We start from the raw sequence: 16,387 nt of genomic DNA, 5'->3' as shown, positions 1-16,387 counted from the left end.
CATAGAAACAGACTTTTTCACTCACATATAAAATTGACATATAACATTAGTTACAGGTGTACAACATAATAATTTGATATTTGTATATATTATAAAATGATCACCACAATAAATCAAGTTAGCATCCATCTCAGGTAGATATTTTGACAAGATTTTGCTACATGTTGTGATGAAATCCATAGAATATTCAGTATGATACTTCTTTTTGTAGCCATTAGTACTGATGTGTAGTCCTCCTCTTTTTTTTCTTTAATTAATTTATTTTTTTGGCTGTGTTGGGTCTTTGTTGCCGTGCATGGGCTTTCTCTAGTTGCGGTGAGCAGGGTCTACTCTTCATTGCGGTGCTTGGGCTTCTTGTTGCAGAGCACGGGCTCTAGGTGCACAGGCTTCAGTAGCCGTGGCACGCAGGCTCAGTTGTTGTGGCACACGGGCTTAGTTGCTCCACGGCATGTGAGGTCCTCCCGGACCAGGGCTCAAGTCCGTGTCCCCTGCATGGGCAGGCAGACTCCCAACCACTGCCCCACCGTGGAAGTCCACTCTTTTTTCAGGCACACTGAAGACTGAACTTCCTGACCTCTATGTGTCTGGCTAGGGTCACGTCCTAGTTTGCTGTAACAAAGTACCACACACTGGGTGGATTACAACAGCAGAAATTTACTATCTCACAGTTCTGGAAACTACTAGTTCAAGGTGTCAGCAGGGCCGTGCTCCCTCTGAAACCTTTAGGGGAGAATCCTTTCTTGCCTCTTCCTAGCTTCTGGTAGTCTGAATGGCATTGGCATGCCTTTGATCAGTACCGAAATGCAAGGAACCATAGGCATTCCTTGGTTTGCAGCTGCAGCACTGCAATCTGTGCCTTCAGCATCATATGGTATTCTTCCCTCATGTGTCTGAGCCTGTGTTTTCTCCTCTTGTTATAAGGACACAACTCATATCGGGTTAAGGAACACTAATTGAGTATAACCTCATCTTAGCTTGATCCACAAAGAACCTATTTCCAAATAAGATCACATTCATAGGTTTCAGGGGTTAGGATTTCAGCATACCTTTTGGGAGGATGCAGTTTAACCCATAGCAGGCCACATGTTTAGTTATTGCCAAGACATGTGAGCAGGACATTTGTCTTTTCCAGTCTATATCAGGTCTTGTACCAGTCTAATACAGGTACAAGACCTGATATAGGTCTTTCACTCTATGTTTGTTTCCTTCCAATATTCTAGGGGGTGCCTATTTTGTTAGCCTGGGTCCTGGAGTGAGAACAACATGGAGCTGATTCCTAATAGACATACAGTGTGAGTAAAAACTACATATTTTTATTGCCTTCAGCTATTGCCACTTGGAGGTTTTTTGTTACTGCAGCATAACTTCACCTACCCTGACTGATACACTTCTAGTGTAGGAGACTTGGCTCCAGCAGAAAATGAACAAAACCTGCCCCAGGGGCTTGCCTGGTGGTGCAGTGGTTGAGAGTCCACCTGCTGATGCAGGGGACACGGGTTTGTGCCCCGGTCCAGGAGGATGCCACATGCCACGGAGCGGCTGGGCCCGTGAGCCATGGCCGCTGAGCCTGCGTGTCCGGAGCCTGTGCTCCACAACAGGAGAGGCCACAACAGTGAGAGGCCCGCGTACCACAAAAAAGAAAAAAAAACCTGCCCCCAAATGAGACAAAACCTGCCCAAAGAATCTCAGAGGCATCCAGGTTAATCTTAAAAGGCACTAAAATTTGAAGAAGGGAATTGTAAGCAGCAGAGTCCCTGGAGAAATTTCAGGTTAAAGACCTGAGCAGAACAAGTAAAGAGATTAGCATGAGACTTTGGTTTTGTTTTGCTATTAATGAAAAGAGCACTTTTAAAAAATTTTTATTGGAGTATAGTTGATTTACAATGTTGTGTTAGTTTCTGCTGTACAGCAAAGTACATCAATTTTATGTATATATATATCCACTCTTTTTTAGATTCTTTTCCCATAGAAGTCATTACAGAGTATTGAGAACAGTGAGCTAGGCTCACTTAATCCTCACAACAGCTCCATGAAGCAAGTACCTTCTTACAGGAACAAATCTCCCCACCTTGCTCCTGATAGACACAGTCCCTGCATCCTAGGAATTTATCAGGAGCAGACAATGGTTATGTACATAATCTAAACAAGAGAAAGACTAAGAAAGAACTAAAAACAGGACAAGAAGGACCACAGTACAGTAAGGAAAAGGAAAGTAATCCCAGCAGAGACAGTGGTGGAAGATCTGAGACATCATCCAAAAGGAACTAGATGTGGGCAGAAGCTTTAGCATAAAAAGAACTTTCACAGATGGTGGAGAAAGAAATTTCAAAGGAATTCAGGGAGAAAGTGATAGCAAGGACAAAAACATGGTAGTGAGAAAATGCAGGGACTATTCCAGAATCAAAGATTATCTGGGTCTCAGCTATTATTATAACACTTTTATCAGACATTGGGACATGTTAGAGAAGTTTTATTGACAGACTAGTCATGTTTTGTAATACTTAAGACATGTTTTGGGCAGGTTCATGGGAGATAGACTGGGATGTCTTTAGAGTATATCATGGATGCATGAAGGAATTCCAGGAGAGGAGTGACCCTATAATGTCAGAACATTAGAAGGTCTGTAAAATATAAGAATTAGCTACTCTAGTGTACACTCTGACTATATGAGTTTGATCAGTGGCTGTAGTAGGCAGCCCCCAAGATGGCCTTCAAGGAGCCTCACCTGCTGGAATTCATGCTTTGTCCTCCCCCTGGAGGTACACTGAATTTAGTGACTCACATCCAGCAAAGACGAAGCAGCAAAGGTGATGGGATGTCATTTCTGAGATTAAGTTACAAAAAGACTGTGACTTCCATCTTAGTGTCTCTCTCTCTCTCTCTCTCTCTCTCTCTCTCTCCTGCATGCATGCATGCATGCATGCATGAATTCCTGACATTGCTCTCACTCACTCTCTTAGAGCTCTCAGCCCTGGGGGAACCACCTCCTGTGTCATGAGGCCACCCTGTAGAGAGGCCCACATAGAGAGAGACCGAGGCCCTCTAACAACCATGTGAATGAGTTTAGAGGTGAATCCCCCAACCCCACAGTCAAGCCTTCAGATGAGACTTCAGCCCAATCAACAGCTTGGCTACAACCCATCAGGGATCTTGAACCAGAGGCACCAGCTAAGCTGTACCCAGACTCCTTACCCACAGAAATGCTGAGATAATTAATTTTCTGTTTTAAGCTGCTAAATTTGGGGGTAACTTATCATGCAGTCATATATAAGTAATATAGCTGCTGTGTCATATTAGCCAGGCAGCCTTGGTCAGATTACTTAACCTTTCCTGACCTCAACTTCCTTATCTATTAAAATGGCCTTAATAATAATATCTAACTCATGAGATTGTTGTGAGATAATACATTTAAACCTCTAGAGCAGTGCTGAGAACAAAGTAAATCCTCAATAAACATTAGCTATTGTTTTTATTATAATTCATTATAATACCATGGACATTAGCATGTGGTGTATAAGGTCACAACTGAGAGGGTAACTTACTTAGGAGTTAAACTGTTGCACACGTAAAGAGGAGCCTAACTCAAAATACCTCAAGTGATAAAGGAAATTGGCTGGCTAACAGAACTGAGGTCCAGAGACAGGGGTTGAGGCAAGTTATTAAGGTCTCTAAATCCCCTTCTCTACAAATTCCCATGCTCTGCCCTTGCTCATCTCTCAGCTTATTCCTTAGGCTGGCTTCCAACATAATAGCCCAATAGTCACAGCAATCTTAGGCCTCATGCAGTTACAACAAATCCAAAAGAAGAGAGAGCTTCTCTTTACCCAATCAGTGAATCCAGGGTCTCACACTGAGTGGACCAACTTAAGTTATATAACCACGCATGAACCTATCAGTTTGACCATAGGAAAGTCAGATTGCCTGGATTACATGTCCTTCCTTCAACCAATCACAATGTGAAGATGTCAGTGGCGTGGCATTAGCACATGAGGGATCATTGTTGGAGACTTAAGCATGGCCAGTCTCCTTATACGACACCCCTGCTGCTAGTGGACACAATGTAGAAAAAGACACCAGGGAGGCAATGATAATGTAGACTTCAGGGGGCTATCACTGCAGTGCGAGCGTGAGCTCAGAGGACTTGCACCAGGGCAGTCAGTAGCAACGGGGGCAAAAAAATCAACATGGGTAAGAGCGAGAGTTGGAAAGTTTACAGAAACACAACAGGATTTGGTACCTGAGTAGATGGGGTGTTTGAGGAAGAAGGCAGAGCTGAAGAGTTTCAAGACGAGGCCAAGGAGAAGGAACGACACTTACAGGGCTAAAGACCTCAGAAGGACGCACAGGCTAATAATAGGGTAAGTATCTACTGAGTGTCTATGACGTGCCATAGTCTAGGTCAACACTCCCCATCCTCCTGTTACACTGGTTTCTATAAATTATTAGAAATTAGACAAGCTTTCTCCAGTCTCAAAATTTTGTGTTTCCTATTCTCTCTGTCTTGCATGTTTTTTCATGGCTCTTTGAATTGCTGATTCTTTCCCTGACCACTCTATCTAAAGGAGAGCATTTGCCAACTCATCTATAACAACACCCTATTTTTTAGGAAATAACATCAGAAAATATTAATGTTTATGTGCCTCCCATGTTAGAATAAAAGTTTTATCAAGGCAGAGCATTTTTATGTCTTTTCCTTATATATAGGACAGTCCTATAAAACAGCAGGAGCACAAAACTATTTTCAAATGAATGAATGAGTGAGTGAGACGATAAATTGATTGGGGATCAACAATCAACAAGATAAACCCCAGTCCCTGCCTTCATGGAGCTTACGTTAGAGAGACAGCCAAAATGAACCATCAAGACCACAGGATATAAATTTAATAGCCAGCTACATAGTAAATTCGGTACCATTCAAAAACACTTCTATGCAGCATTCCCAGCAACTCTTCCCCTGCTAAAATAAATTAAAAGACAAGGTGTAAGAATAGATCTTCTAGGACCTAAAACCACAATCCTGAGCAATCTAGAGCCTCCTGTATTTTCACTTCTTTTTGAGAGTACTTTCTCTTCACCTTCTGTTTTGTTTCCTTCTGAATTTTCATCCTATTTTGATTTCAAGTACTGTCTCCATTTGACAGAGGGGGACAATCTTAGAGGGGAAATAAGACTTTGTACAAAATGTGTAATAGTGATGTTCTCACGTTCAGTTCTGAATGGAGAACAGATTCTGTGCATACTGGGAGCAAACAGTCTTGTACTGTATCTACTGTTACATGTAGGGCAGGACTTGAAAAATAGTGATCTGCGTATGGTTTCCGTATGCCTATGACATGCAGCGAAAAGTGGGGACAGGTCTAGGTGGGTATCAGGGGGTCTGCATTGTCTCACAAATGTCATCTTCTGAAATAGGTATGAATATCCACATGTGACAGAAACGGAAACTAATGTTCAGAGAAGTTAAATCACTGCTCACATTTACACAGGTAATAAGTGTTGAAATCAGATTCCTAATGCTGGTCTTTCTGATGCCATGTTCTTCCTGTTAAATCTTGCAGTAGGGGAATAACATACATGATCATTCACTCCTCTATTCACTGAATCCGTCTAAAACCTGACGTAAGTTCTACCAACCTCGGTTACAATTATGCATGCTTGATCCCTTACCTGCCAGATTAGTAAGAATTCATTTTCCTTGGGACTCCCTTCTTCCACTAAACTGCACCAAAACTCAAAGCATTCATTGTCCAAAAAGGCAGTTCTTTCAACATTAGTTCCAGAGATCTGATGTACAACACCATAGCTATAAGTCAATAACACTGTACCATGCACTTAAAAATTTGTTAAGAGGGCAGATCTAATGTTGAGTGTTCTTACCATAAATAAAAAGAGGCACAGGAAACCTTCGGAGGTGATGGATATGATAATGGTTGCATAGGTGTATACATCTGTCCAAACTCATCAAGTTGTATACATTAAATATTTGCACTTTTTTGTAGGGCAGTTATATCTCAGTAAAGTTGTTAAAACAAAATCACATCAGAGCAAGTGGGGTAACAAATTCCAACATGCTGTCTCTGGCCATACCTCATCGTTCTAGGTTGTTGTAATGGAACACTGGTCATCACAGCAGTACTCTCTCACTAGTCAAGCTCCTTGCTCACAGCACTACTGTTTTTCAAAGGAAAATTATCTCACTCCTTCAGGGGCAATATTAGCCAAAGGGATTCCAGGCTGAGACCAGTGTACAGTTTTATCACCATGTTAAGCACCTGTTACCCAAAACATGGCTCTGGGTTGAGGTGGCTGAATCCAGAAGAGATTCTAACATCACTCACAGTGGGAGGCAACCAGCTCCCCTCCAAGGTGATGTAGATCCAGGCCATCAGCCTAGGTCTTCCCATCCTTAAGGAGAATTTTATTTGGAGAATTTTATTGCCTTTTCCTGCAACTTCAGCAGGTCCACCCAGCTTCACTCTAACGATTCTCTCTTAATTAGAATCTCAGGGAGAAAGGACAAGTTTGTTGTCCCTTCTCTTTTAAAAAGCCATGGGATCCTCATGCAAATGTATTCACCTCCTCCTCTGCCAAGATCAACTTTGCATGCCATCAGTCTAGAGAGTGGCACTCTTGATAAAGTTATAAAAGTTTCTGCTATACATTATCTCGACACAATGGCTGTGTCTCTCTCACTATATGTTTGCATAATTAAGTGGCCCCACTCAAATAAGCCTTCACAAGTAAGTCAGCTTCCTTCGATTAAGATTTTAAAGCAAACAAATAAAAACACACCTTTTACTTTAGAACAGATCAATAAACATTTAAGTGATATTTATGGAGCATTTGCTGAGTATCAGACATTAAATACGATGTCCTGGTCTCTGTCTTCCAGAGCTCAGAGATCAGCAAGTGGGTAAATAACGGTAGACCTCATTATAAGAAAACATAGTAAATGCTATAAGAGAATAGCATATGCGATGCCATAGGCACAACATAGAGAAAGAAATCAATTTCTAAGAAATTAATGGAGAGCAGGCGCAGTAGACAGTGAAGAGGCAACACTTAAAAAAGAGTTGAAGATATTTGATCAAGAAGAGAAAATAGGACAAATATTTGCAAAGGCAGGACAAGTTCATGTCCAATTTTGATGGTCTTTTGGATGTATAACTTGGCTAGCTTACAGCCCTCAGTTATTCAGTAAAACACCAATCTAGATGTTGCTATGAAAGTATTTTGTAGATGTGACTACAGTTCGTTGTCAGTTGATTTTAAGTAAGGGAAATTTTCCTAGATTCAGTTGGTTGAATGAAAAGCGGTGCTGCAGCTTCCTTGAGAGAAGAAAAAATTCCACGTATGGACAGAAGCTTCAGTCCATGTAAAGTTCCAGTCTGCCCTCTCTGATGGCCTGCTTTGGACTTGCCTAGCCAGCACCTACAATCACATCAGCCAATTCACTGCAATAAGTCTCTTAATATTTATCTCCTACTAGTTCTGCTTCTCTGGTTGAACTCTGACTGATGCAAATTTTGGTACCTGGAAGTGGAGTGCTCCTGTAATAAATGCATTAAAATATGGAAGTGGCTTTGGAATTTGGCAATGGGCAGAAGTAGGAATAATTTTGAGGAGCATCACAGAAAAAGCCTACATTGACTTGAACAGACTGTTAGTAGAAATATGAATGTCAAAGACTCTGCTAGTGAGGACTCAGAAGGAAATGAAGAGCATGGTAGAAAAACACAAATTGCTAAAGGGGGCAGGGAGCTAAATATACAAGTAAAGAAGCCATTGCAAAACAGAGCAGAATTTTTACCAACACCAAGTATCTTAGTCAGTTTGGGCTATTTTAAAAATATCATAGACTGAGTGGCTTAAACAACGAGAAATTTATTCCTCACGATTCTGAAGTCTGAAATCCAAGATCAAGTTGCCAGCCAATCTGGTTCATGGCAAGGACCCTCTTCCTGGTTTGCAGATGGATACCTTCTTGATGTGCCCTCACATGAAGAAAGAGATCATCTCTCTTTTGTCTCTTTTTAGAAGGGCACTAATTCTATTTGTTAGGGCTCTACTCCCATGAACTAATTACCTCCAAAATGCCTCACTTCCAAATACCATCACATTTGGGGATTAGGCTTCAACATATGAATTGCTGGGGGGGGGGGTCACAAACATTCAGTCCATAGCACCAAGATATTGAGGGGTCCAATATTGGAACTTAGTACCTACTTTGAAGGAAAGCCCAAGTGAACACCCCAGCTTTCAGTTTGTAAACTCTGGAGGGCTACACCAAAGAACAGGGGCAAATACAAATTCAGATACAGCTGCACAAACATCGCAACCAAGCCTTGAATGAGCCCCACTCATGAGTGAATTATGATGATTTTCTGTTACCTTAGATGCTGATTAGAGACTAGAATGACTACTCCCACAAAGGAAGAAAACATGATCAAGAGCCTCTACAACTCTTCACATACAATGCCAGGCCTTCAATATAAAAATAACAAACATAACCAAAAAACAAGATGAACATAAAAAAGATAGAGAAATAAATCCATCAGTGACCTGTGTCTATTTGCTAATGCTGTATAACAAACCACCCACATTCAGAGAGTTAAAGTAACATTTATTATCTCATAGCTTCTAAAGGTCAGAAGTCCATGCATGATATAGCTGGGTTCTCTGCTCAGGGCCTCATAAGGCAAAATCAGTGAAGCTGTATTCTTATCTGGACCTTAGGATCCTTATCCAAGCTCACTTGAATTGTTGAAAGATTTGAAGGTCCTATTTTCTTATTGGTTGCTCAGCTCTAAGAAGCCACCCTGTGGTCCTTGCCATGTGACCATCTCACAAACTGGTAGCTTACTTCCTCAAGGACAGCAGGAGAGTCTCTCTTCCGTTTGCTATGAAGAAATCTTATCACAGAAATTACTATGTCATCATGTTTATCATATAACATAACCTAATCAGGGAGTGTTATCACACCATATTCACAAGTACCACCTACACTCAGGAGGGAGAGGACCATGTACTTGGGTGGAGGGAGGGGTGGCACTAGGTGTCCAATTTATGATTCTGCCTGCTGCGTGACCCAAATATTGTTTTTAACTATGATTGATACATTAGAAAAATAGATGACAAAATTTACAATTTCACCAAAGAAATTAAATCAATAAAAAATTCAAATAGAAATATTAAAACTGAAAAATACAATAACTGAAATTAAGAACTCAATAGGTAGCCTTAGCAGCAAATTAGGTGTAACAGAAGAAAGGATTAGTCAAATGGAAAATAGATCAGTAGAAAATATATAGGCTGAAGCAAAGAGAGTAAAAAAATATGGAAAGTACAAAAAGAGGGTAAGATAAAATGATAGATCTATACATATTATATTCATATATATAAATGATATATATATGAATGACAAGGTATAAGGTTCTAATATATATGTAATTGAAGTCCCAAAGAAGATTAAAGACTGAGACAGAGAGAATATTTATTTAAAGAGAAAAATGGCTGAAAATTTTCCAAAAAGGAAAAGATAGTAAAACAACCCAAGGAGGATAAATACAAAAGAAATCACACCTAAGCATATCATAGTCAAACAACTGAAAACCACACGCACGCACACGCACGCACACACACACACACACACAAGTAAAAACAAAGGAAAAAAATATTAAATTCCAATGAGAAACAATAAGACTGACTTCTCAACAAAAACTATAGAAGCCAGAAGACAATGGAAGAATATCTGTGAAAGGCTGGAAGACAAATAATTAACAAGAATGTAGAACACTATACTCAGAGAAAATAACCTTCAAAGTGAAGGTAACATAAAGGCATTTCCAGACAAGCAGAAACAAATAATTTGTATCCAGCAGATCTTCAGAAAAGGAGAAATTTTTAGGCAGAAGGAAAATGATCCCAGTTGGAAACGTAGAAATGGAGGCAAAAATGAAGAGTCATAGAAATGGCAAATATGTTGGCAAGACTAAATGAATATAGACTACACAAAAAATTAAAATTTTATGAGCTTAAAATATATGTAAGTTTATAATAAATGTAAACCACTAAAAAAGCAATAGAGAACAAATTAACTTAAAGTGTTCAAAGCCCTAGCATTGTTGGGGAGGTAGTAAAAAATTTATGTTACAGTTAATAAATCTGCAATCAATCTTTTAATCTCGAGAACAACTACTTGAAGTATAACTAGAGATGGAAAACAGAATTTAGAAATATTTGCATATTCCTAAGTAAAGCAAGAAAGAAAAATTAAGCATAAAACAAGGGAATCAAATAGAAAATAAATAATAATATTTAAAAGCACAAATATATAAGTAATTACATTTAATGCTAATGGACTAAATTCTTTAATTGAATGACCCACTCTGTCAGACTAGGAAAACCCTATATACTGCTTACATGTGAGACGTCTTAAAAATAAGGACACAAATTTTAAAATTCAAACGGTTTTAAAAGATGAACTCTGCAAAAACTCACCAGAGAACTCTGGTGTAGCTATATTAACATCATTCAATAGAAACTCTATGGTTAGAAGCATTATTAGAGATAAAGAGACATATTTTATGATATAAGGTCAATTGGCCAGATGTAATAATTCTAAATTTTCATACCCCTTATAACACCAACTGTATAAAGCAAAACTTTATAGAAAAAGGACAAACAGAAATATAATCATAATGGAAGATGAACGTGGTGTATAAGACCTCTCCAAACTGAGGCCAGTCTGTCTTCTCTGACTGTAACTCCCCGTTTCTCTACACATGGGGTATTACAGGACTCACTGTTCCCCTTTTATACACACTGATTTTTAACCTTTCTTGGTTTTTACGTGCCACTACTTATTCTCCTCGTGTCCTTCAAATAATCACTAAATACCCTTAGCCTACATAGTCTTCAAGGCCCAGCCCAACTATCACCTCCTCCATGAATCCTTCCCCTGAGAATATGGAATTCCTCCCAAACTCAGAAATACAATCAAGGCCCTTGATATTTTCTACCTTAAATTCTAATTATTTTTTCTCATGTCTTACTGTCTCCTTTTATTAAGGTAGGACTTCCATATGCTTCAACTCTGTATGGATTATGCCTGACAAAACATATTCGAACCATGATGGGAGCTCAACTGATATCTGTTATATAATGAGTGATGAATTTTCTGATTCACCTTTCTCCCAAAAGCCTTATCCAACTCCAAAGCACAAAACAGTGAAAGAGAGAGAATTAGAAATCTGTTTTTTGGAGAAAATGAGCCTCATTTCAGGCAAGAGTTCCTGAAGCCAGAAGCACCTAGAACTTCTGAAGTTGACTGCCCTTTAAAAAGGGCTCCCTGGAAGCTGTGACAGAATTCCACGGACACATAAAAACCTGTTTTGCCAAGACCTGAGGCACTAGTCATCTTCTTAGGCTAAAGTAGACATCACTGCCTAGAGCTGATAACTGTTACCGTCTTCTTTTACAACTAAATACTTAATTAAAGCTATCACATTTCTATTTCCCTCACCCTTGATTTTCAATCTTTTCTTGTCTGAATTAAACAGGAGGACAGGTAAAAGTGGCTGAGACATCGGGGCATAACTTAGCAACCCAGTCCTTCTAAAAAAAGCTATTTAACTTTGATGCGATGATTTAATGTCTCCAAGACTCTGTTTCATCATTTATAAAGGGGAAATAATAACACTCACTCCTTAGATCGTAGGGTCATTGTGAGAATTAGATGAGAAAATACACGTGAAGCCACCCACCACTGCCTGTGACGAAAGGTTAGCTCCTTCCCCACTTTCCCCACCTCTGAGGGGCCATTTCCCCTGTTCAGAAAATGCTGATGGGAGAGGGGTGACGACAAACCACACCCATTATCCCCCTGGAAAAGAAGAGAGATTCATCCTGCCTGGCTGGCATTTCCAGAAGTCTTGCAGCTTTCTGAGGATTCCTTGTGCACTGGATAAAACTGGATTTCCAATAAAACATTCCACGCCAGGGCATCGCCCAGCCAGTCTCTGACTCCTGTCCAAAATTGAGCTGAGTTTGCCATCTAGAGGACATCCACGGACAGGCAGTCACCGATACCCGCCTGAACGCTTGGAACAGAGATGAAGTTTCATTCCGTCCCTAACACGCATTGAGAGTCTGCTGTAAAACATGCACTGCAGAAAGAGGGCACACAGCACAGCCCCTGCCCTCAGCAAGCTCACAGTCTCGTGGGGAGTTCACATTCTGGATTGATTTCAGTGTCCAAAGTGAGACCTGGTTTCTGGCAGGAGCAATGGATTTGCCAGTAAGTAGAGTGGCTGAGCTGGGTCTTGCACTTAGGACTGGAGTTTCAATCTTCTGGACACTAAATCACAGTTGTGTTGGACATCAGAGGGCCCCACGCCCTCATTTTACAGCCAAGGGGAGGGACAGTGAGTGGACCTGGGCCACACAACTAGAAGGTAGCAGAGCTGGACAGTGGAGCCACTCTTGCAATACCTGTGCTCCTTCTGGGACACCCAGGCACCGATCTATGCCTGAAGCAATCAGATACCAGGGCAGTGTAGCAGAAGGGTTGGGTATGGAGTTTTCTGGGCTAAGTGTCCTTCAAGGGCAGGTATGCAGAAGCCACTTGTTTTTATATTTTGTTAAGGTCCTCACTTGCCAATGATAGAATAAATGAGGAACCTTGGCCTCTGGCCTAGATTCACATACCTCTTCTCACCCTATAAATCTGGTCCATGTGGAGAAAGCCTCTCTGACGTTCTTGGGTGTTCATTCAGTCGCTGGGAATGTCTCTACATTTGGAATTGTACTTACAGTTCAGGAATCCCTTAGCTTATGAAAGGTGGCAACGTGGCTATATGCAATTCAGGACATTTAAACTAGAAAGGAAATCTCTTTTCCAGAAGCAAGAATGTGCTCCAGCATACTAAACATTGCACCAACATTACGTTCTTTTCAGACCTATATCATAGTTCTTTATGGAATTTGTGACCAGTTTTAGTACATCCACACAGTCATTAAACAAACATGCATCCTGTTCCTACTATGTGCCAAGTACTGTGCTAAGCAAAGCACTGAGGATTCAGTGAGAACCACAGCAGCTTCCATCACTGCCCTCATGGAGCCTGCAAGTCATTATCCAGATAATTATGTCAAGTTTTGATGAATGCATTGAAAGGAAAATGATGGCTTCTCTGAGTAAAGGCCAAGGATTCATTAACTGCAGAATAAAACTGGATTTTTGATTAGCTTTTCTGCTCACTCCCTATGTACCCACAGTATCCTATACACACTTTTCGTAGAACTCTGTTCAGCATTTTTGTTGTCTTCATTTATCAGTTTGGGGTTTGATTTTTGTTACAGTTTACACTTGCCTGGATCACCCATAAGTCTCTCAGCTTCTTGAGGTCAGGGAAAAATTCTTTTCTCAGGATCCCCCCATGTCTACTAAAACAGATGCTGGCTGACCTTTTGTAGTGAATAAAAGAATCAAATTGAATCAACCCATTGGTCAATCGATCTCAAATATTACTGATAAAGCCACATTCATAGTTTTTAATTTGAAATGCATGAGACTCTAGACACAGTTATTGATGATTAGCGAAAATTGTAGTTACATATTTCCATCCAAGCATATCACTGTAAGTCATTCATCATTTATTATACAAGCAATCTGTCAGACATGAGGCTGGATGCCATCTAGAGCAGGAGATGAGCATTTACATAAAGAATCAAAACATGTTTGAGGGTTTTCAGAGAGGACCATGCCTAGTACTAGTAGGAATAATGAGTAATGAAAGTAGGAATAACAGGGCTTATCTTTGCTGAAGGCAAACTAACCTGAAATCCAACTATAATTATTGGAAATAGCTGCCTCGGTGGAACCCTCTGTCCCAGGAATGGGGGCAGGTGAGGGGTAGGTAGACAGATGGCCACAAATGAACAGACACTTGCCAGAGTATATTCAGTTTCTATATGCATAAATATGGAATACTGAGAAATAATTTTTGGAGCTCCCAACTTGGTTTTCAATGAAGCTAGTTTTAGATAAATAGCCATGATATCTTCCAGGTACATCATAACCTTCCAACCTTATCCACCTGGAGCATCTTTACTCACCCTTTAAAACTTGGGCTAAATCACACTTTGACCTGACAGCACTCCCCAGTCCTTGAAAAGCTGGCCCCCGAATGCACTGTACATCCTTTAGTCATAAGTTTTTAACAAGACCGACCAGTTAGCATCTAGAAGCTTGAATTTCATGAGCATCTATTTGCTATGTGCCCAGAACTGAACTAGGCACTTTCTCATAGAGTGATCTCATTTTATTTAGCATAAAAACATGACATGGTAATTATTATTAACTCCATTTTGTACATAAGGAAAATGATATTGAGAGAGGCTAGTTCACTCAACTGGAGGTACCCAGATAATAGGCCATCGAACTAGAACCTTAATCTAGGTCCATCCTCTAAATTCTATTTTCTCTCCCTTAAACCAGTACTTCTCAAAATGTTGTGTATTAACTATAGATATTGTTCACTTTATATTCATTTTATTTTAAAATCTTATTTTCCATTAATGGCAAGTGATAATGCTTTTCAAATTACGGTAAGTATGTACATTTCCTATTAAAGAGATTTATTTTTTAATGAGAGATTTAAAGAAATCTGTTATGTAAGTCATAGTACAGTAGCCTGTGGATATATAACACACCAAGAATGTGATGCACAACTGACTGTTGTCTGGAAAACACTGCTTTGCCCTTTTAAGGGCTTCCCTATTTCTTCCATTTCTGTCTTTACTTTTTGGTCTCTATCTTTAGACCAGATTCTCTCAATGCTGGGCGCACACTGGAATCATCTAAAAGTATTGATGTCCAGGCCCCATTCTAACACAATTAAATGAGAATTTCTGGAAGTGAAGCCTTAACGTTGATGCTTTTTCAAAGTTTCTCAGATAATTCTAGAGGCAGTCAGAGCTAAGAACTGCTTTGGGTACACCAAGAGTACAACACACAGCCTGGCACATTGTAAGAGATCAATAATGATTGTTCATTGAAGGACTTACATTGTCCCGGCTCCACACCAAGCCTAGGGCCCTGACAGGGGTCACTGGGGTTGTACTTCAGATCATATCTTCTAGTATGTTCACTAAGCATATAATGTGAGCCTGAACAAAAGGCCTCTGTATGAACAGTCTGTTATGGACTGAGACTCTATTACGACCAAGCCGACATTAAATAATCCTCAATTCCTCATGCACGTCAGTGTGTTGATTTTGCTTTTCTATTTGCTGAAGGATCTGAGGCAACTTAACCCATCCATCAGCAGAAGGCAGCCATGTTACAGAGGAGAAAGCCCAGGACCTAGAGGTGGTCCCAATAGAGCCACTTCTTCTTCATGTACCTTGTGTCCTTAAACCCCTCAGAGCTTCCTATTCATCACTCTCAGCAAAGCTGATAATGTCAAGATCCCACCTAAAAATCAGTCTGGTGGAGTGAAAAAAATGACGGATTTTAGGAACAGACAGACCTGAAATTAAATTACCTCTCCATCTCCTCAGACAAACCACTTCCCCTCCATGAGCACTTGCTCCCTCATATTAAAATGAAATGATCATATTTACCTCACAGGAGCATAAGATTAGAGACATTAAATGGAAAACTTCCCAAGGGTGCCTGGCACATGGTAGGTAATCCACAGAGATGGATATATAAACTTTTCCATGATTGAAGGAAGGAAGGAATGAGAAGATCTGTAAGGCTACACAAGATTATTATGACTATCAGAGATATACGTTTCCCTCTTTACAAGAGAACGCAGCATTTTTTTTCCACCTTGAAGTGTCCCATTAGCTTCGGTGCCTTCCCCAAAGACAAACTGACTCAATGAGAAGATTCTCCAAGGCTTAGAAATGCACGTCACTTCACTGAGTGAATATGTAGCTTTAGACAAAAATTCTGTCATGGTTTTACATTACTTGGAAAGGATATAAATGATGAACATTGACTTGGTTTTGTATGTGTTTGGAAAACAAAGCCTGAGAAAGAGCTGGCTTGTGGAGTGAAATCTTGGCTTGAAAATCTGCCTCAAAGAACCAACTAAAGTGGCCTGTTGGACCCCTTTTCACTGAGAACTCAAAATATCGCTAACAGAGAAACATCGCTTCCAAATCTTTCAAATAGCCAGAGTTAAACCTCAGGACTGTTTTCTCATTATCCACATAAAAAGGAAATTCTCCATCTTACATATTGAGCAAATACTTATTTAGTTCCTGCTAGGTCCAGTGTACCATTTCAATCAGCAATATTTTTTTAATGCTTACCATATGGAAGTAACTATCCAAGGTATCTCCCCTTTTAATCCTCTTACTTTTACCATGTGAC

The sequence above is a fragment of the Grampus griseus genome, assembly GCF_964374135.1.
Source record: "Grampus griseus genome assembly, chromosome: 17".
Classification (NCBI taxonomy): Eukaryota; Metazoa; Chordata; class Mammalia; order Artiodactyla; family Delphinidae; genus Grampus; species Grampus griseus.
The sequence above is the reverse complement of the archived record's forward strand: the minus strand, read 5'-3'. Positions refer to the sequence as shown.